General features: G+C 40.2%; 1 protein-coding gene and 2 long non-coding RNA genes across 4 annotated transcripts in view; 1 reads left to right on the forward strand and 2 right to left on the reverse strand.

Moving 5' to 3' along the window:
- Nucleotides 1–22,398, forward strand: part of LOC120956088 (uncharacterized transmembrane protein DDB_G0289901) — a 350,743-nt gene that overhangs the window by 278,672 nt on the left and 49,673 nt on the right. The gene's annotated exons all lie outside the window — the stretch shown is intronic.
- Nucleotides 6,590–12,331, reverse strand: LOC120951606 (uncharacterized). The gene is made up of 2 exons (XR_007452158.1): nt 11,827–12,331; nt 6,590–6,929 (listed from the first exon to the last, which is right to left on the reverse strand). It is a non-coding gene; the product is annotated as an uncharacterized LOC120951606 (long non-coding RNA).
- On the reverse strand, nt 16,385–17,708 carry LOC120956145 (uncharacterized). The gene is made up of 3 exons (XR_005751833.2): nt 17,579–17,708; nt 17,381–17,471; nt 16,385–17,315 (listed from the first exon to the last, which is right to left on the reverse strand). It is a non-coding gene; the product is annotated as an uncharacterized LOC120956145 (long non-coding RNA).

The following is a 22,398-nucleotide window of genomic DNA, read 5'->3' on the forward strand; positions in this document are numbered from 1 at the left end:
TTGTATCTTCTGTGGAATTTGTCTACCAGTAAAAACGTTATTCGGGACTTTTGTGGAAGGATTATGGGATATTTTGTTCCGTATGGTACGTATGGGGAGTCTCCTATTCTTCCTCGCATTCTCATAACACCTTGTTTGTCCAAAAAGGGACATATACAAAGTGTTATCTCCGCTTCTACATATTGTTCTTGATTCAGTGCATCTTCACATTTTGTATTTTCTTGACATTTATGCTTCAAGTATTTTATAAGCCAATGTATTCGTGCTATACTTCCTACAAGCTTCTCCCACCTTGAGAATCGTTCGATCGCTACCATTTGTTGCTGTTCTGCATGGATGTTAACTCCTCTTAGCTCGTTGTTTGTTGTATATGGTTCTATATTTTGGGTTGGCCAACATTCTTCTGTTTGTTTTAAAAATGACGGTCCTTTTAACCATGGTGAATTTTCATCGAAACTAGGCTCCTTGCTCCATTTGGTCGCTAAATCTGCCACATTTAACTTGGACTCCACCTTTCGCCATTCACTTACATGGGTAGAAGTAACCCGCTTGGCAAAGAGTAACTCATTTTGATGCCTCTCGCTACCCCTGGCCCTAGTTTTGAAGGAATCATGCGACACACTCGCACTCCACTACCCCATCCCATGGAAAAACGCTCCCACCATCGAGGTGTTGACCAAAATTTCGCTGTGTGCATGAGACACACACTCGCACTCCTCCAGCCCTCCACAGCTGAACGCTCCTACCGTTGCGAATTTGCGAGAATTTTTGCTCTGAGCGTGAGACCCTGAAGCGCAAGAGATGACACTATGTGTAAAGACGATCATAATTCGATATGGTCAAAAAGCGTCGATTATCGTTTCATTTATCTGGTAATGATGTTTTCACTTAATCAAAATTTTAAACATTAACAACTAGGCTGATAACAATAATTGAAATGTAAATCAGAATAAAATCAATTCATTTGAAGTAAAATAAATTCCATTATACTCTATTTTGACCATATGATCAACACTTGTTCATAGTGCCATTTACTTTGTGTTCTTCACTCTCGCGCTGTGTTGTGATCGTTCGAAACTCATTGCCAGAACGAATGCAAATTTCATTTGGGAAGGATTGGTGCTGCAAGATGCAGCAAAAATCATTAAATGTTAATAGAAAAGTGGTTAAGTAAATCGTGAAAGATGTCAACGCAGGCGTAACTGCAGTTTGTTTTGTTACATAATCTACGGGTAAGTGCATGCATAAGAAGAAAAATCTTCCAAATAAAGTTTGTGTTCTAACAATCGTACTGCTTTTAATGTTTGTTTATTCTTCTATTATTTTCCATCACACCTAGCTATTTCATTGCCAAAGCTCCTGATAATGGATCAAAGCAGATGGATCGGGCATACAGAGTCGCCATTTAACATTAAATATCTTCTTGATCGGTAAGTTTTAAATAGTCCTAGTTATGTTCACCATACTAATGCTAGATATATCTTTCATTCCTCAGGCAAACGCATCAAACACCAAGTGTTTCTCTTCCAACAGCACGCGCCATCGGTGGAGCAAGCAGCCAACGATTTGATCGCCAGTACGCGCCATCAAGAATTGATATTTTGCCAAACAGTACTGTGAATAAAAAACTGCACACTTACTGTCCGAGTTTCCTGGAATTTTTTGATCGGTCTACGCTCGCGGGAATGGTGGGTTCGTTGAGGAGAAGGAAAGAAAGGGTGGGAGCGAGAATTAACCAAAAACGCGGCATTGAGAATGAGGGGAGGTGCGCTCAGCGCTCACGCTGGGACACTCACGATGCTTGAAATAAAATGTTAACAAGCATCGATTTCAAGCATGCATGTCGCGCGACATTTTGCCAAGCGGGTTAAAGCGTGGTCAATGAAGCCTACATGTCGCACGATTTCTGTCAGAAGGGCGGGAGATCACTTGCGTGAACGCTTGGTGTAGCAAGCGAAATTGGACAAGTCCCAGAAAAGCGAGACACAAGAGTTTTTCTCGAACGATGGAAAGAGAAAAGCCATATGAAACATGAGGATGGTTGGTGAGACACAGCCAAGGTGGGAGCAAAAAGTGACCAACACCCAGAAGTGCAAGACAGAGTGACAATTTTTCTGAATGTTAGAATGAGAAAAATGATAGATACACATAAAAATCGCGCGATAATGCCGGTTGGGTGGATAGCAACAGACGATCGTCAAACCATCTTAAGCTTAAAATGATAGGTCAAAATAGTGTCTGGTGATGTGGTTTTGAACACTCTTGCAGCATGCCAAGACCGTGCAGTAGTTGTAACGCCAGATGAAGAAAGTGGGCATATAGGCTACAGACAAGGGGCTACATAACGGTTACAACTTTGTACAACATTTCATTCAACAATCGTTTCTCTTCTCCTTCCTCTTTTTCTTTGGCACGATAACTCCTACCTCTACCAATATTTCAGCGACATATTTTTTAACCATAGCAGGATAGTCCGTATAGGAATAGGACTATTGTGGTGAAGAAATGTTCTTGGTTCGGTACGGGTTCGCGTTGTAGGCAGCGCTGAGTTAGCACTTTGCGATTGGCGCGGTAAGCTTATCGAACATGACCTTGCGTAACAATTTCTATCGATGTGATGCGTCAGGTGAGAAGCGGACTTCCAGTTATGCCAAACCGGGTAGGGGCACAATACTGCTCCTAAATGAGTTGAAGGGACAAGTTGTACTATCCTATGTCCGATCAGATCTTACCTTCTTTCCGTTCTGGTCGCTTTATTTATACTCCCATCTTAAGAAAGTTAGCGCATATTTGTTCACCAGATGTTTACGCTCGTAACTTTCCCTTTTGCAACTTGACGCGCTTTGACGAACGAATGTTTGTCCAGAGGATCGCCTTCCTGGTGGGCTTTTACACTTTTCAATGTTTTGCTTAAAGTCTAATGCGTTTCTTATGCTAATTGCTCTTCCTTATTTATGACCTACTTTTGAGGTCTTTCTTGTTTATGTCCTACTTGGGTGGTGCGACCACTATGGTAAAACCCGGCTGTAAGCATTCATATCTTAAGCGGGTACGTGATAGCATGGATGCTAAACCTCCACCCTCCGGAAGAATAACGTAATTTAAATTGAGTTATTCTCACATTTTAATAGCTCTATTTTTATGTACTATTTGGGTTTGTCCCTTTTGATCTTCAATAGTTTCATTAGTTCCATCTATGTTATGTATGTCCATCGACAATTCGTTTCCAGGAAACTTGGTCCTGGGCTGCAGTCCTCCAACAACGGCTGCATCCAATCTCTGACAGGTTCGACTCCACCTGATCCAGCCAACGACCCAAGTAGCAACCGAAGCTTTTTTCTCCCAGTTTCAACCCCCTCATATCCACAAACTGCCTTCGCTCACTATTCCTATCCCATTTCTACATTCCACAACGTTTGTTGCGTTCTCGCTCATCAGGGTGTTAGTCAATTCTCTCTTGCCACACGAAGAGAATTCTTATGCACACTTCGTGTGTTTGATTCTACCCATCCCTTTTGAACACAAGTCATTTTCTTCCATCGCACTCATCAGGGTGTTTGCTCTTTTCCACCCAAGCCAAAGAGCGACTTCAGTGTGCTCTGAACCGTGCGCATGAAAGTGTGTGTTTGTGTGCTGCGTGAACTATTTTTCCTGCGTAAAACACTTTCCCGTACTGCACCATCCGCGGTGTTCTTTTTGCTTTATAGGAGGACGAATTGTTATCATCTGATTGTTTCGGTAAGTGTTTTTTTTAAGTGTCTAGTGCTATGTACCATCTCTACATTGACTTCAAAGCCGCATATGATAGCATAGCCAGGGTAAAACTGTACGACGCTATGAGCTCATTTGGAATCCCGGCCAAACTGATAAGGCTAGTTAGAATGACTATGACCAACGTCACATGCCAGGTGAGGGTGGATGAAAAACTCTCAGGACCTTTTGCTACCACCAAGGATCTGCGCCAGGGGGACGGGTTTGCCTGCCTGCTATTCAACTTGTCGCTAGAGAGGGCCATCCGCGACTCGAGGGTGGAGACTACGGGAACCATCTTCTATAAGTCAACCCAGATCCTGGCATACGCTGATAATATAGACATCATTGGTCTGCGGCTCTCCTATGTAGCAGAAGCCTACCAAGGGATCGAGCAGGCAGCAGAGAACCTCGGATTGCAGATAAACGAGGCAAAGACCAAACTGATGGTGGCAACATCAGCGGGCCTACCAACAAATAATCAAAATCTACGTAGGCGTGACGTGCAGATAGGTGAACGCACTTTTGCTACAGATTTGCTATTTGGGTAACGGTCAGACGAAATAGAAAACGCATCGAGCGAAACGCACTAAGCGAAATGGGCAACGCAGGAGTGAAAACACACTGTTGTTTCGCCCGACCGAGTGAAAAAAGTAAGAGAGTTCAATTTCTTCATCAATTTTTAAAGCGCCACCAATAAACAAAAGTGTGCTATTACAAAGGTGTTTAAAGTTTTCCATCTCTAAAAATTTCTTTAAAAATTGATCAGCATCAAGAAGTAGGAAAGATGAACTGCGTTGCATGCAATCGCCCTGACGAAGCGGAGAATATGGTGTCATGTGACAAGTGTGGAGAGTGGCAACATTATGGGTGTGCAGGAGTCGACGATGAAATTAAGCACAACCCGTGGATGTGTGAAAAGTGCAGTTCTGGAGTGAAGACCACAGTTGATTCGATGGAAGTTACGAATCACGCAGAGCAGGTCGGCGGAAACGTTAAAGGAGAGCTTAAGAGTAGGAGCGCCACGCGGTCGGCAAAGGAACGATCGTACGACGATGATAAGCGCTCTCTGAAAGAGGAGCAAAGCGTTTCTAACTCCACTGTGGCGAGTAGTACTGATGCGACAAAGAAGCGGTACAAGGACGAGAAGCTATTATCGACAAGTGGTGTAGAGGAGCAGCCAACGGTAATCGACGGGCGGTCGATCGAGCGTGATGCAGCGGTTCGACGGCGTGATGAGGATACGTTGTCGAAGAATAGCGGCGTAGCGGGGCGGCGAGAGGAAATCGGCGGACGGTCGATAGTTCGTGAAACAGGTGAGCGGATGCGTGGTGACGACACGCGGTCGATGCGTAGTGATGGAACGGAGCGGCTGGAGGTAATCGACGGGCGGTCGATCGTGCGTAGTGCAGCGGTTCGACGGCGTGATGACGATACGCTATCGAAGAATAGCGGCGAGACGGATCGGCGTGAGGAAATCGGCGGACAGTCGATAGTTTGTGGAACGGGTGAGCGGAAGCGTGGTGACGACATGCGGTCTATGCGTAGCGAAGTGATGGGACAGCAGGATCATTTCAACTATCGGTCGATAGGTCGTGGAACGAGAGAGCGAATACCTAGTGACGACGCGCGGTCGGTGTGTAGTGGTATAACGGGACGAAGACAGGGTAATGACACGCGGTCAATACATGAGGGTGAGGCAAGGCGGAGACGAGATGGTACAAGCCAATGAAGGTGTGAGGACGATGTACTCTCACGGTATACGAATGAGACAGTGCGCAGGGGAGACGACGAAGAAGAAGAATTGCAAGAGAAATTACTGATAAATGAGATTGCATTGCTCAGGTTGCAATTGAGTAAGCGTTTACGTGCGGAGAAAGAGAAACAAGAGAGAGAGTTGGATGAATTGCGTGCTACTAGAAACGCAAGATATGGGTTGGATAAAGACAGTGTGCGATCTATGACGACAGAAAGTAAAGTAGAAGAATGGTTAGATGATGAGTCTAGAAAAAGTAACAAGCCAAGAAAAAATGACGTTAAGGAAGAAAGTGAACCAACAAACAAACAGATTGCAGCGCGACATATAATCGGGAAGGATTTGCCGATGTTTTCGGGTGACCCTAAAGAATGGGCCATATGGTACGCCGGCTACGAAAGAACCACCAAAACATGCGGTTTTTCGTTAGACGAAAACCTTATTAGGCTGCAACGGTGTTTAAAAGGGCAAGCTCTAGAATTAGTGCAAGGCCGCTTGTTGATATCTGACAATGTTCCTTGCGTGTGTAGCGACCTTAGCCGCAACAAGTTCTCTACACAACCGGCTACGTGTAGATGGAGCTGAAGGCGGCATCGGCGGCATGTTCGGGCGGCTGACACTCAGCGAGAACATTTTATGAGAAGAGAGTGAGAAGCGATCGAGACGAGCGAAGCGATGGCGAAAAAAGGCCATTCTGGTGTCGGTGATCGCGGGATACGGTGTTAAAGTAGCGGGATTATAAAAATAAATTAAATTAGTTATAGTCAAATAAATGAAAAGTTAGTTTTATTTAGTAGTTAGAAATAGTTTTTATCGGTCATTTAGTGCTAGTTGTTTCATCTGGTGACAGCGGTAAAGCGCATACTTAGTAGCGCAAATAACGCTAATTCTGGCTGGTGTATGAATCAGGTATAGTGGTGAAGGAAAAAAAAAATTTTTTTGGGTAAGTGGTGAAGGGAAAATCGTAGCTTGTTAGTGATTAAGTGATAATTAGTGAAATAAGTGTAAATTTTCATTTTTTTTTCTCAACAAGTTTCCTTAAAAGTATCAACTTAGTAATAATAAGCATTAAGAGGTAGTTGGTACAGTAGTTTAAGTATCATTTTTATTAATCCTTCATTCTTTACGCTTACGTAGAGGGTAATGAACCCAAGGGTGTTGGCACTTAGGAACAGATCTGTTCAGGTTCATTCAAAAAGTGTAAATAATATTAATCCATCATTACCGCAACTAAACTCCACGGCAAATAGTGAAAGTTGTCTAAACACACAATATAATTACCAAAAACGCCTCCAAGTTCTCAAAGGAGAATTATTAAATCAAAGCCTTGAAATCGATAGAGCGTTGAACGCGTCATTTTCAAAAATGGCTTACGAATTCCCAACGGAAAAGGCAATGCTATGCATTCCTGAATATCACGGAGCTGCAAAGGAATTAGATGGATTTTTATTTCAAGTGGAATATTTTGCGAATCAGATACCAAGAGGCGAATCGGAAGAGGATTTAATTAGAACGGTAATGTTCAAATTAAAAGGAAATGCTGCTGGATTTTTCAGTCGCATATTAGATGATACGTGGGCGAATGTTAAATTAAATTTAATAAAGCTTTTTGGAGAAAAAATGAGTGTAGAAGCCATTTTCCAACAAGTGGAAACTTTGCAGCAAGGAGTCAATGAACCTTTCACTCAATATAAAGAAAGGGTGGCAAGGTTAAAACAAAATATAATGAACATCGATACGAAAAACAGTGAAGATTCTTACGCACAAAAAAATTTAAAAATTCACTTTTTAGCCGGATTAAGAAACCCAGAATTGCAAACTTTAGCCAGAACCAATAAACACTTGGAATTTGATGACTTGTTGGAATATCTGGAAGATGAAGTTGTTCAAATCGAACATATTCGAAAAATTGAGGCTAGACTAAATCGCTCGCAAACACCGGTACCAAATAATGAATATGATGAGACCTACAATGCGAGTCAAAACAATAGTTTTAATAATCGTTCAATGGGCCACAACACAACGTATGGAGGAAACCAGCCCCATACACTAATGAATAATAGTAGTGCCTCACGCTGCGATCATAACAACACTAACAATTTAGATACCTGTGATTTTGGTCAACCACAACATAATAGCACTACACATAACCAAAATAACACTAACTTCAATTATGATGGTCAACCACAACATAATAGCACTACACATAACCAAAATAACACTTACTTCAACAGTAGTTTAGCTCAGCCAAATAGATATTTTGCATCTTATAAAAATAATTATACACAACATCCACGAAAACACTATTACCAAAATAGAAATCCGTACACACAACCACCACAACACCATTATGAAAACACCTGTCCACCATCATCACAAAACTACTATGCACATAAATTTTCACAAGGGCCTTCTCAATATACTTACCAAAAGCAAGCATATCAAAACATGCATACAAAAAACTGATACAAGGAACACTAGTTGATTTTAACACTAAAACTAGTGTTCCCTTAAAACAAAATAACATGTTTTCTGTTGGTTTACAAACAGAGACGTGGAAGGAGACGAAGCAAACACTACACAGTACTCCCATAGATGAATGTGAATCGCTTAATATTGAATGCACTAGAGACGGTAGGTTAATGGCTAAAATTTTGTCGCAAAATGTAAATAAGAAAATGGTGAATTTTTTAATTGATTCGGGAGCCTGTTTCAACGCCTTGAGTTTGGATAGATCAAAAGAGCTAGGTTTAGATTTTATGAATCACAATGATAAAGTAACTTTATCAAGTTTCGATGGATCCTTATCAAATACTGAAGGGTCCATGTTTTTAAAACTACATATTGGCAATTTTGTATACCCTATAAAATTTTATATACTAGAAAAACTTAGCGTTCCAGCTATAATTGGAGCAGATTTTTTAAAAAAATATACAATGTGCATCGGATCGAATTTTCAAATAATTTATCTGAAGAAGCCATTAAATACTGAACCATTAAATACCGCAGACGAGAATATAAAAAAAAATATGGATGAATTAGAGCAAATAGACGGTACCCTTTTTGAAAACAGTGATAACACTCAAAAAGGAAATTTCGAATTGCTCCCACACATAGAGAAGCAACTCGCAGATTGCGACGTAGTTAAAACGAGCAAAGATAGGGAATTAGTAGGTTCAGAAAGGTATAAGGAATTGATGGATAAAATCAATTTAAATCATTTAAATAATGCAACAAAAATCAGCACAAACAAAATTATTGCTGACTTCAGTGATATATTCTACCTCCCGGGAGATAAATTAACATACACTCAAGCAGCGACACATGAAATCGAAACTAGTTCCAATATCCCGATATTTAAAAGGCAATACAGGTTCCCAACAGCATTAAACATGATCATGGAAGAACAAATAGAAGAAATGTTAAAGCAGCATATAATCAGGCCTAGCAAAAGCCCGTGGAATGCGCCGGTAATGTGCATACCAAAAAAATCCGAAAACGATCAAAAAAAATATCGGATTGTCGTTGATTTCCGTGCGCTAAATATTATCACTAAACCATTCATATATCCGATTCCTAGAATTGATGATATAATGGACAATATTGGTAACAGCAAAATATTTTCAACAATTGACTTAAAGTCAGGGTTTTTTCAAATACCTATAGCGCCAAAAGATGCTGAAAAAACCGCCTTTTCAACATCTAAGGGGCATTATGAATTCTTAAGGATGCCAATGGGGCTCAAAAATAGCCCGGCTACGTTTCAAAAACTTATGAACACGGTGCTCTACACAATTCAACCCATTAAAGCCTTTGTCTATTTAGATGACATCGTTGTATTTGGGGATACAGTAGAGGAGCATAACAATACTTTAACTAAAGTATTAGAAGCATTGAAATGCCATAATTTAAAAATTGAACCGGTAAAATGTAAACTGCTTCACACAGAGATTACTTATTTAGGTCACACAATCAATGAAAAAGGCATCAAACCAACACAATTAAATGTAAAGGCAATTTTAAATATGCAAACGCCAAAAAATCTTAAAGAAGTACGTTCATTTTTAGGAACTATGCTCTAGGCCATTATGCTCTAGGAGCAGTATTAACAAATGAAAAAACAATAGAACGCCCAATTGCATATGCCAGTCGTACTCTGGTAGGAGCAGAAAAGCGGTATCACCCGATTGAAAAGGAGCTTCTAGCTATTGTTTGGGCAGTTGACCATTTTAAACATTATATTTATGGTCAAAAATTTATTATTTATTCCGACCACAGGCCATTAGTATCCATTTGGCGTCTCAAGGAAAATTCTCCAGTTTTGTCTAGACTGAGATTGAGACTGCAAGGGTTGGAGTGTGAAATTCGGTATAAGAAAGGTAAAGAGAATATAGTTGCCGATTTCCTATCACGGCTTCCCGAGGTTAAAGAGAACGAACATGATGAGGAAGTAAATAATACGGTTGCAGTGGTAACACGCGGGCAAACGAAAAAAAAAAGTAGTTCTCGAACTTAACAATGATAACGGGGAAGAGAGAATAGAAGCAAGTAAGAGTAATACTTTACAAGATGATCACTGGGAAAACTTAATGAAAATTGATTTGGAAAAGGAAACAAGCGAAAAAGAAGTTAAGAGAAAAGAGCAATTAGAAAAAGTTAAACAAACTGTCGTAACCAAATTCCAGAACTACAACCCATTTTCTGATAAGATTGAAATTGAGAGAAGCGAAATAAATACTGTGCTTCATGAATTTCATGATGCCCCATTGGGAGGACATGTGGGAGTGAGACGGATGAAGAAGAGGATCAAGGAGTTGTTTTTCTGGAAGGGAATGGACAGAGACATTGAGGGACACGTTAAAGGTTGCAAGTCGTGTCAATTGAATAAAATTGGCCGGTTCAATAAAATTCCCATGCAGATAACAACAACGTCAAAACAGGCATTTGAAAAAATGTTCATGGATATTGTTGTTCTGCCGGAATCAGAGAGAGGGAACAAGTATGGATTAGTCATTCAAGACGATCTTAGTAGATATTTAATAGTAACAGCCCTGGAAAACCAAGAAGCAACAACGGTGGCCAAAGCGTTTGTTGAGGAGGTTATTTGCCGTTATGGAGCTCCAGTAGAGATAGTAACGGACCAAGGCACAAATTTCATGAGTCAGATTATGAAAGAAACATGCAAGATCTTAAAAATAAAAAAAATAAATACATCAGCATACCACCCACAGGCAAATTTAGTAGAAAGGGCCAACAGGGAACTCAAAATATATTTGAGACAATTTGTGGGCAAAAATTATCAACAGTGGGACAGTGTGTTGCCATATTTTGCAATGGAATACAACACAAGTATAAATTCGTCTACGGGATTTACTCCTTATGAATTAGTATTCGGGAGAAAAGCTAGACTTCCAACTTCAATTTATAAAGAAAAGAATAGGAAAAAATTATATAGTGATTTTTGCGAAGAGCTTATTACAAAACTAACAGAGATTCATTCAATAGCAAGAAATAATTTGATAAATTCAAAAGAGAAACGCAAGGAGAAATATGATAGGAATGCGATTGATTGGCAACCCATGTGAGGAGAAATGGTATTAGTTAGGAATAATCAGACGGGGGTTGGACAAAAATTGCAGGGTATCTGGAAAGGGCCTTATGAAGTGGTAGGAATACCGAGCGAGCAAACTTGCGAAATAAGGAACGGAAGAAAAATAGAAAAGGTTCATAATAATAGGTTAAAAAAGTTTAACGAGTAACATAAGGCATTCAAAAAAAAAATAATAATAATAATAACCTAGGTTAAGTTAGTCTAACAAACAACAAGTAGATTTGTAAATAGATATATATGAACACCTTATAATTAGCAAAATTTTCAATCGTAGTATCATAAATTCGCGAATAAGTTTAGTTATAGAGTTTTCATATATATCTATACATAGAGATTTTTGTAAATAGAAATAAGGATTTAAAAAAAAAAAATAAAAAAAAAAAGATAAAGGCGACTATAGCTAACATTCCCGTGAGCAATCGATACACATTCCCTAGCGATACACACTATAAGCGCAAACATATCAACACTGAAGGCACCAACGAAAAGCACACGGCATAAAAGGCATGTTAAAACAACACCTAAACTAAACAAGGCACGCGAAAGGAAAGGTTGAGCTGGCGAGGTTGAGCGGATGAGGTTGAATGATTGATAGAAACCGAATTGCTCCCCCAGCGTTTGTTATAAGCGATAAGTCCCCAAGCCAGAACAGAACATCTGAAATACGAAATAGGTCAAATTAGTAAAATTTAGGGTACGATAATATTACATTCAAACCCCAAACGACACTATTTACGTATATTGCGAGTACGAGCAACTTCAGATGATTAATAGCGAGACTGCACCACGAGGGTCGTTCAGGCGGAAATGATGCGAAAACCAGAGATATCAATTGATAAGGCGATATCGATTTGCATGAAAAAAACGGCACTATAAAAAATTTTCTTGCAGCACTTTCGTTAAAAAAAAAAAGTGTAATGATGTGTAGCGACCTTAGCCGCAACAAGTTCTCTACACAACCGGCTACGTGTAGATGGAGCTGAAGGCGGCATCGGCGGCATGTTCGGGCGGCTGACACTCAGCGAGAACATTTTATGAGAAGAGAGTGAGAAGCGATCGAGACGAGCGAAGCGATGGCGAAAAAAGGCCATTCTGGTGTCGGTGATCGCGGGATACGGTGTTAAAGTAGCGGGATTATAAAAATAAATTAAATTAGTTATAGTCAAATAAATGAAAAGTTAGTTTTATTTAGTAGTTAGAAATAGTTTTTATCGGTCATTTAGTGCTAGTTGTTTCACGTGATTAACCTCTTAAAAAACGGTTCGGCCAACCGAATGGTTTGATACGATCGTTGATCGACAGGGTTAGGATGACACCTTCTCCAAGAAGAGATGACCTGCAGAGTCTAATTAGGTTCGGAAGCATAGTCGATGGTTTGGTACAGCATATCGAGGCAGCAAGAATGAAAAATCACCTTAATAACCCCACACTGTTGCACGATGTAGTGCACAAGCTTCCTACAGAGTACCAATTGAAATGGGCAGAATATAAATTAAAGCAACGTAAAGAAGACGACCTCGGTATGTTCGGATGCTTCATGAATCATCTGTTGGATTTAGTTTTCGAAATAGTTGATGATAAAACGGTCACTGGAAGAGGACACGTCAATGTCCATAACAATAATACGCAAATATGGTCACAGAGGACATGTGCGTTATGTAATGGAGGAGGGCATGGAGTATCGACCTGTGCCACATTTAGATCATTAACAAATAACGAACGGTGGAGGCGAGTAAATAATTTGTCATTGTGTCGAATGTGCCTCAACAAACATAGTAACTATCCATGTAGAAGCTTTTCTGAATGCGAAATATCGGGCTGTCGCCTCCCACATCACACGTTACTACATCGAACAAATTTAATAGATAATCAACAAAATAATGAATCATCACGGCAAACGACGAGCAATAGCGGATATTGTAGTACTCATTCGAATATAGGAAGAACAAGTTTGTCCATATTTAGAATTATACCTATTACGCTCGAGAAAAGCGGTCATACAGTGAGCATTTATGCGCTGTTGGATGAAGGATCAGACTTGACGTTACTAGATGAAGAAATAGCTCAACAAATGCAGATAAGCGAAACTCAACACGAGTTAAAAATGATGTGGACGGGACAAGCAGCAAGGACAGAGCGATATTCCATGAAGATTAACAGTTTAACAATTTACGGCCAACAAAAAAATAAATACCAAGTTAAAGACGTACGAACAGTATCGAGCTTAAAATTCCATGAACAAACGTTGTGCTATCAAGAACTAAAAACAAAATACCCCCATTTAAGTGGCCTACCGATTAAAGATTACAAAAGGATAGTGCCAAGAATGCTGATTGGATTAAATAATTTAAGCCTAATAGTCCCATTAAAAATTCGAACGAAGGTAAAAGAGCTCGAACACTTTTGATAGTACTACTAATAGAGTAGGAAAGCGGTTCGAGACCGGACTATTGTGGAAAACCGATAAAAAAAAATTTCCACCAAGCTACGATAGGGCATTTAAAAGGTTGCTTGGACTGGAGAGACGATTACAAAAGGATCAAAAGATATATGAGAGAGTTCGCAGCTTGTTAAGGGAATATGTAGATAAAGAATATGCGCACCAAGCTACAATTAATGAGCTTGTAGCATATCTGCTGTACAGAACATATTGTAATACACACTATCAGCCATAGACACATTGTAACACACTTTGGAAAGCCAAACCACACCATTGTAACACATTCATTATAACACACTCAGTAAATCAGATCATACCATACACACCCGGAAGTCTCAGGCCACACCGTTCATATAAAAACAATTGTGACACACTTATCAGAACCAACCGAAACGTACAACATAAGTAGGAACAGTTTATGCATTTTAACCCAAAGCAGGAATAGTATATGCATTAAACTCAAAACAGGAACTTAGTGACAAGAACCATCGTTCTTGTCAACAAAAGACAAACATAACTAGCTGAGTGAAAACAATAACTTTCCAACATAAAAACCCGGAACCCGGCACTAAAGTTGCTGTTGGGAGATTGAACAGTAAACTTGAAATGCCGTCGGGGCCCCCTTCGATCAGTCGCAAACTCTTCAATTTTTGCTGAGGGGGGGGGGGGGGGGGGGGGCAAATGATTCAGCGGGGGCCCCTTCGATCATCAGTCGCAAACTCTAAAATTTTTGCTGACGGGGGGGGGGGGGGGTGCAAATGATTCGCCAACCTCGGGGCCCCATCGGCCATCCTTCCGGGGGCCCTTGTCGCTAGTACTCTGTCCATACGGCATACTATAGAATGGCGATCTACGGGGCCCCTAAATCGGCGGGCCCCAGGCGACCGCCTAGTCCGCCTACCGTTAGATCCGCCGCTGGTAATAAGGCCGGAAATAGAAAGAATACTGCTGAAAACACATATCCACACAAAGAGAGAGGCATTGAGAATTGTAATGAGCTTGTTCGATCCTCTTGGACTGCTATCCTTTTTCCTTATACATGGAAGAATACTGCTGCAAGAGATATGGGCTGCTGAAATTGACTGGGATGAAACGATACACGAAAGTGAAAACCAATAGTGGAGGCGTTGGATCGACATGTTACCCCGATTATCCGAAGTAAATATTCCACGGTGCTACTTTAATGGAGGTAACTACGAAAGCTATATCAATCTAGAAGTTCATATATTTGTAGATGCCAGCAAATCCGCAAATGCAGCTGTAGCATATTTCCGAGTAATTACTGGAGACGAGCCCATGGTTGCACTTGTCACAGCAAAGGCGAAAGTAGCACCTTTAAAGCTGATGTCCGTGCCGCGGTTGGAGCTTCAAGGCGCGATACTGGGCGTACGACTTCTAAACAACGTAGAAGCGAATCACCGGCTGAAAGTCAAACGACGTGTGCTATGGACCGATTCCGAAATAGTTTTAGCCTGGTTAAGATTCGACCATAGAAGATAACAACAGTTGCTGTAGCCAACAGTCCAACAGTCGTAGGCTTTCGAGTTGCTGAGATACTTCCCGCTTGGCAAAATGTCGCGCGACATGCATGCTTGAAATCGATGCTTGTTAACATTTTATTTCAAGCATCGTGAGTGACCCAGCGTGAGCGCTGAGCACGCCTCCCCTCATTCTCAATGCCGCGTTTTTGGTTAATCTTCACTCCCCCCCTTTCTTTCCATCTCCTCAACGGACACACCATTCCCGCGAGCGTAGCCTGACCAAAAAATTCCAGGAAATTCCGACAGTAAGTGTGCAGTTTTTTATTCACAAAGCTATTCGGGAATATTTTAGTTCTTGATGGTGCGTGCTGGGCGAACAAATCATTAACTGTTTGATCCACCGATGGCGCGTGCTGTTGGAAGGAAAAACACTTGCTGTTTGATGCGTCTGCCTGAGGAATGAAAGATAAATCGAGCATTAGAATGTTGAACAAAACTAGCACTATTTAAAACTTACCGATCACGAAGATATTTTAAGTTAAACGGCGACTCTGTAAGCTCGATTCACCTGCTTTGATCTGTTATCAGGAGCTTTGGTAATGAAATATCAAGGTGGGATGGAAAATGATAGAAGAATAGACGAACATTAAAAGTAGTACGATTGTTAGAAGACAAACATCATTTGGAAGATTCTTTTTCTTCTGCATACACTTACCCGTAGATCATGTAACAAAACATACTGCATTTACGCCTGCGTTGACATCTTTCACAATTTACTTAACCACTTTTCTATTATCATTTAATAATTTTCGCTGCATCTACCGGCACCAATCCTTCCCAAATGAAAATTGCATTCGTTCTGGCGATGAGTTTCGAACGATCACAACACAGCGCGAGAGAGAACACAAAGTAAATGGCACTATGTACAAATGTTGATCATATGGTCAAAATAAAGTATAATGGAATTTATTTTACTTCCAATAAATTGATTTTATTCTGATTTACATTTCAAAAATTGTTATCAGCCTAGTTGTTAATGTTTAAAATTTTGATGAAGTGAAAACATCATTACCAGATAAATGAAACGACAATCGACGCATTTTGACCATGTCGAATTATGATCGTCTTTACACATAGTGTCATCTCTTGCGCTTTTGGATCTCACGCTCAGAGTAAAAATTCTCCCATCTTCGCAACGGTGGGAGCGATCGGCTACGGAGGGCGGGAAGAGTGCGAGTGTGTGTCTTATGCACACAGCGAAATTTTGGTCAACACCTCGATGGTGGGAGCGTTTTTCCATGGGATGGGGTAGTGGAGTGCGAGTGTGTTGCATGATTCCTTTAAAACTAAGGCCAGGGGTAGCGAGAGGCATTAAAATGAGTTACTCTTTGCCAACCGGGTACGAACTGGATTCCTGGATCCTATAACAATATACAGTTTATAAACTGAAAAAGAAAAAAAAACACCAGCAATCATCACACTTTACACAACTTACCTGCTAATTTAAACCAATTTAACGCCTTTACGCTTGCACACACACTGACACTATAAGTCAAATTATGCTTATCAGTTTTATTTCTGTTTTGCCAAATAGTACTATGATCCGCCCATAGTTTCTTTCGCTCTCTCATCAGATTGAAAATTTTACCATCACCGCAAATGTGGAAGCATTGCGGCATGAAATAGGTTGGTAAGGCATGGCGGAGTGAGAGCGAGGATCTCACACACAGATGTAACAATAACCCATCATCGCAATGACGGGAGCAATCGGTCATGGGGGGTTGGTGGAGTGCGAGTGTGTCTCGCAAGCTCAGAGCGGATTTTTGCTTAACACCTCAACGATGGGAGCGTTCAGGGGTGGAGACGTATGGAAGTGTGCGAGTGTGTCGCATGATAGCTCGCAAGTGTAGAGCGGGGGTAGCGAGAGGCAGAGTGTACAGGCGATTTCTGCCAAGAGGGTTTTATTTCAAGCATCGTGAGTGTCCCAGCGTGAGCGCTGAGCGCACCTCCCCTCATTCTCAATGCCGCGTTTTTGGTTAATCCTCACTCCTACCCTTTCATTCCTTCTCCTCAACGGACACACCATTCCTGCAAGCGTAGATCGATAAAAAAATTCCAGGAAATTCGGACAGTAATTGTGCAGTTTTTTATTCACAGAGCTATTCGGGAATATTTCAATTCTGGATGGTGCGTGCTGGGCGAACAAAAAGTTAGCAGCTTGCTCCACTGATGGCGCGTGCTGTTGGAAGAAAAACACTTGCTGTTTGATGCGTTTGCCTGAGGAATGAAAGATAAATCGATCATTAGAATGGTGAACAAAACTATTACTATTTAAAACTTACCGATCACTAAGATATTTTAAGTTAAACGGCGACTCTGTAAGCCCGATTCACCAGCTTTGATCTGTTATCAGGAGCTATGGTAATGAAATAGCTAGGTGTGATGGAAAATAATAGAAGAATAAACAAACATTAAAAGCAGTACAATTGTTAGATAACAAACATCATTTGGAAGATACTTCTTCTTATGCATGCACTTACCCGTAGTTCAAGTAACAAAAAAAACGGCACTTACGCCTGCGTTGACATCTGTCACGATTAACTTAACAACTTTTCTATTAACACTTAATGATTTTCGCTGCATCTTGCGGCACCAATCCTTCCCAAATGAACTTTGTATTCGTTCTGGCGATGAGTTTTGAACGTTCACAACACAGCGCGAGAGCGAAGAACACAAAGCATATGGCACTATGTAACAGTGTTGATCATATGGTTATAACAATGTATAACGGATTTTTTTACTTCAAATTAATTGATTTTATCCTAATTTACATTTCAAATTTGTTATCAGCCTAGTTGTGAACGTTTAAAATTTTGATGAAGTGAAAATATCATTACCAGATAAATGAAACGACAATCGACGCTTTTTGACCATATCGAATTATGATCGTCTTTACACATAGTGTCATCTCTTGCATTTCAGGGTCTCACGCTCAGAGTAAAAATTCTCCCATCTTCGCAACGGTGGGTGCGTTCAGCTGTGGAGGGCTGGAGGAGTGCGAGTGTGTGTCTCATGCACACAGCGAAATTTTGGTCAACACCTCGATGGTGGGAGCGTTTTCCATGGGATGGGGTAGTGGAGTGCGAGTGTGTCGCATGATTCCTTTAAAACTAAGGTCAGGGGTAGCAAGAGGCATCAAAATGAGTTACTCTTTGCCAAGCGGGATGTAAACCCCTATTGATGGTTCTCTGCTTGTTCTCTGCTCGTTGATATAAGCACTCAGAGAACTCAAAGAACAATTTTAAAATAAAGCGGCGCTCAGTGATTTCACAGAGTGCATTGAACGCCCTCCGAACAATTATCTGTTCCAACTGGCTCGAGCCATCACCACACCCGCTGTCAAAATGAAACTCAAACGAAACTCTTTTGTTCAGTTTTATTGTTCAAAAACCGTATTGTGTTCATTGCAAGTCGATGCTTAATTGCAAGTCGAACAGTTCTTTCAGCTTATATCAGCTGTATTTTCATGCTATAAAGTGCATTTGTTAGCTGAAAATCTGTGAGTATGATATACCGTTTATTTACACTTGTATTATTATAGGCGACCTGTGATACCGGCTTGGTCCTTGGTGTATTGGTATGTGCTGGTGATTCTGTTGCTGGTTGTTTCTGCTGATAAGCTGTAGGTATAATTTAAGGGTATTTATATAGTTGTACACAAAAGCAAGCAGAACATTTACTTCCATTATCATCGTTGTAGATATCAATGGATAATTGTAACATCGGAAACAGTGTGGAGGCTTCCAGGAGCGGATACTTGGAGCGGAGTGCGTTTGAAAACTTGGCTTTTAAAAATAGCAAACAAATTAATACACTGACCAACATGACCAACCAATCCATGTGCATTTGAAGCTAGATACAATGATAAAGTTACAGCAACAAAATCAATCTCATTCCGTCCAATCCACTTCTGTTTTAGAATATGTTTTTCTGCCAGAGGAAGAAGACTTTAGACGAATTTAGTTTTCCATTAATTGCATCGCAAGCTAGCCTTGAAGAATTTGATGCTGTTGAAGAGAGCAACCGAAGTGACGGTCAAAGGACGAATGTATGATGCATTAAATTTAACTTTTAACGGGGTTTGTCGTTTGGAATGCTGCTGGAGTAGACAAGGGCGCAGTAAGATCAAAATAAAAATTCCGCATTTACAAAATTTTTTTGAGATTTTTGAGACATATAGCTGTAGCAGTTAGTGTAGATGGAGGAGAGAAAAGGGTTGATTTTTGTTTGTTTCAATGTTTTGTTTTGTGTTTTTGTTCAGTGTTAGTCGAGGAGCATTTAAACGCAAGGCGAAGAAAGGGAAGGATACAAAATAAGATTTAGTGTTATCAGTACTAGCGTATAATTTGAAGTTTAAAAGAATTGTTTAATTCCTATTTTGCTAATTAATTAAATTTATTTTTGTTAATTGAATAAATCCAGAAATAACAACGATGCATTCGATGTAATTCTATTACTTATTCAAATCAAACATTTACGTTTTGAAATATTGAAGTGGTATTAGTTTGAGTGAGTAGTTAATAAATGAATAAATGAGTGAGTTAAAAGTTAACTTTTTTATTCAGGACGAATGATCCAAAAAGGCCGTAATGCTTAAGTAATAGTAAACTTATAATAGTTCTGTAAATTGATACACGATTGTACTCGACAGATATTCAACATCTAGATGACTCCAGGCGATTCCGAACAACTCCGAACAACTCTTGGTGATTCCGGACGATTCTGAATGACTCCGGATAACGCTGGGCGAACCTACCTTCCGCAGTCGATTCCAAAATTATCGAAATTGGATTGGAGTCGACTACGGATTTTTTGCCAACTATTCAAAACAGTTAAATTAAGTATAGCATAATGTCCTTCATTCTTACTACAATTATTTGCAGCAGTACTACTATTACCGAACATAACATTACTTGCTTACAAATTATCTAATGCATAAGTGTCCTGAAACGCTCCCAATCTAACAACGCTATTCGTCAGTCGATTGCTTTGGTCTAATGGGAACGTGTGGCTTATGGTGGCTCGATCACTTATTTCGACAGGCTTAAAATATAATGAAAATACTTGCATTAGAGTGTGTTTAGAATAAAGGTCCATGAAGTGTACTTGCCTGAAGCTCTATCTATTAGAGAGGTTTATTTTCAAGCATCTCCTTAAAGATTAAACAGAAGCAGGCAAAGCCATTCGTGCTGACCTCCCTGCTGCTCATGGATAGTATCCTCGATAGGCATGGGAATTTTAAAAGCAAGCGTAGTACTTTAGGCATAGTTAGCGATGAAAATGGTGTTTGTTGTGGGCAGCCGTGCCGACTCCTGGATTTGCCGTGGTAGTTGCTCTACCACCGGTCAATTTCCAGGGAAAGACAGTGTATCACGCACACTGTCGCGCATGGCAAGAGAGCGACGAGAACGACAATTTCTCGTGCGATTGTTATCACTCTTTTGTTTCATTGCGATAAGCGGCGTAGCACATGTCGTTCTCGTTCTCTCTTTCCTACCTCAGGCCGCGGGGCCATGGGGTTTCTCAACGCTCATTTTCTCAAGCACTCATTAGTGCTTTTGAGAAATCCTCGTTCTCAGCGTTTGTCGAATCGGAACAGAATCGGTTTTGAGAATCTTTGAGAATCTTTGAGAAAGTTGATGATGCAGCGATCGGATAACTGAAATATAAGCAATTGTGCTATTTGTTTTTCGATAATCTCTTTGGAAAATGTATTCAATATTTATAATTGAAAAAGTTAAAAAAATGCGATCAAAAACATATTTTCTATTTAAAGCTTCAAATAAAACTTGAGTGGCTTCATCAGTTTCTCAGAGTGAGAAAAATTGACGACGGCCACGAGCTTGAGTCTGAGAACAAGTTTTGAGTGCTTGAGAAACTTAAATGAGTTCTTGAGAACGTTTTCTCAGCTTGAGAAAGCCCCGTAGCCCCGCGGCCTAATAGCTACCCGGGGAAATTTTCACTGGATCCTCTCAGACCTCTCAATTCTCGTAACTTGCTCCGGAAACCAAGCAACTGAAGCGTACTCAATCAACGGATGAACAAGGCAACAGTAAAGTGATTTTAAGCAGAGAGGGTCATGAAAGATTTTGCTACTTCTAATGATGTGTCCGAGAGTCCTGTTAGTCCTAGCAATAACGTCATCAAATTGTTTGTCTAAATAAACTCTCGTGTCTAATATAATACAATGAAGTACCTAACAGTTTCAGATCGAGGCAATAAAGTGTCAGAAAGAACATAATTAAAACGTAAAGAAGAACTCGCACGAGTAAACGAAATAACCGAGCACTTAGAACTGGGCAGTCAGGTATAGCGTAAACAATAGCTGGCATCGCTAAAAAAATGGTTTAAAATTAACAGTCGTTAAAAATTAATCAGAGTCGTTAAAAATAGCTAGAATTTGGCATTGCGATCGCATTGAGTTCATTTTTTAATTTTAACGACTGGTCCTATGCCGTCGTTAAACAAACGACTGTCAAGAGCGTATGCGATACAAAATAACAGTCGTTTAATTATACTGATCGATTTTTTCCCCGTGTTTGCCTATATGCGATATCGAGCAGTCGTTAACTGTTTTGACGATTGTTTATTTTAACAGGAATGAACAAGAAATGAACTCGGTTAAACCAAAATGAACTTTTAACGACTGTTAAAAAGAGTTCATTTATCAGCCCATGGCTGTGAAATATTTCGCATTCAAAATTGTTGCAAATTTATAAATTATATATTTGGAAATTTTCAGCGCCGAAATTTTTGGATTTTTGGAGCCATGGGCTGTGAATTATGTTTGCAGTTTGAGTTTGAGAAGTTTTCGATCGCTTTGCGCAGCGGGTATTCAGATAGGTCTTAGTTTTTTTTTAATGGGCGGTTTGCAGAGGCACGATAGTGTTCAAGCAGACATTCGCGAAACTTTCTATCACCAGATAATGTTTTTTAATTTTTTTTAAATCTTAGAACATTTTCGTTTATTTTTGATAGCATTGAAAAATGGGAAGTTGGGTAATGTAAAGGAAGGATGTTTTTTTGTAATATTGTGAGCAACCAGTGCACGAAATTATATCAACGTATGTTTAATTGAGCAATTACAATAATATCATTTATAAATTTCTCTATTCTATTGCCTACCTTGTTCTATTTCCTAACTTACGCTTAGTCCTTACGCCGCTGCCCGATATATTAATACGTCTGCTTTCCGCTCGCCATCCGTCGTTTCGTTGCTTCGTCGCTTCGACGCTTCGTCACGTCGCCTCTTCGCCGTATAAACACATTCACTGTTAGCTCCGATTCTCTTGCTGAGCTT

Source organism: Anopheles coluzzii, chromosome X, assembly GCF_943734685.1.
Source record: "Anopheles coluzzii chromosome X, AcolN3, whole genome shotgun sequence".
Lineage (NCBI taxonomy): Eukaryota > Metazoa > Arthropoda > Insecta > Diptera > Culicidae > Anopheles > Anopheles coluzzii.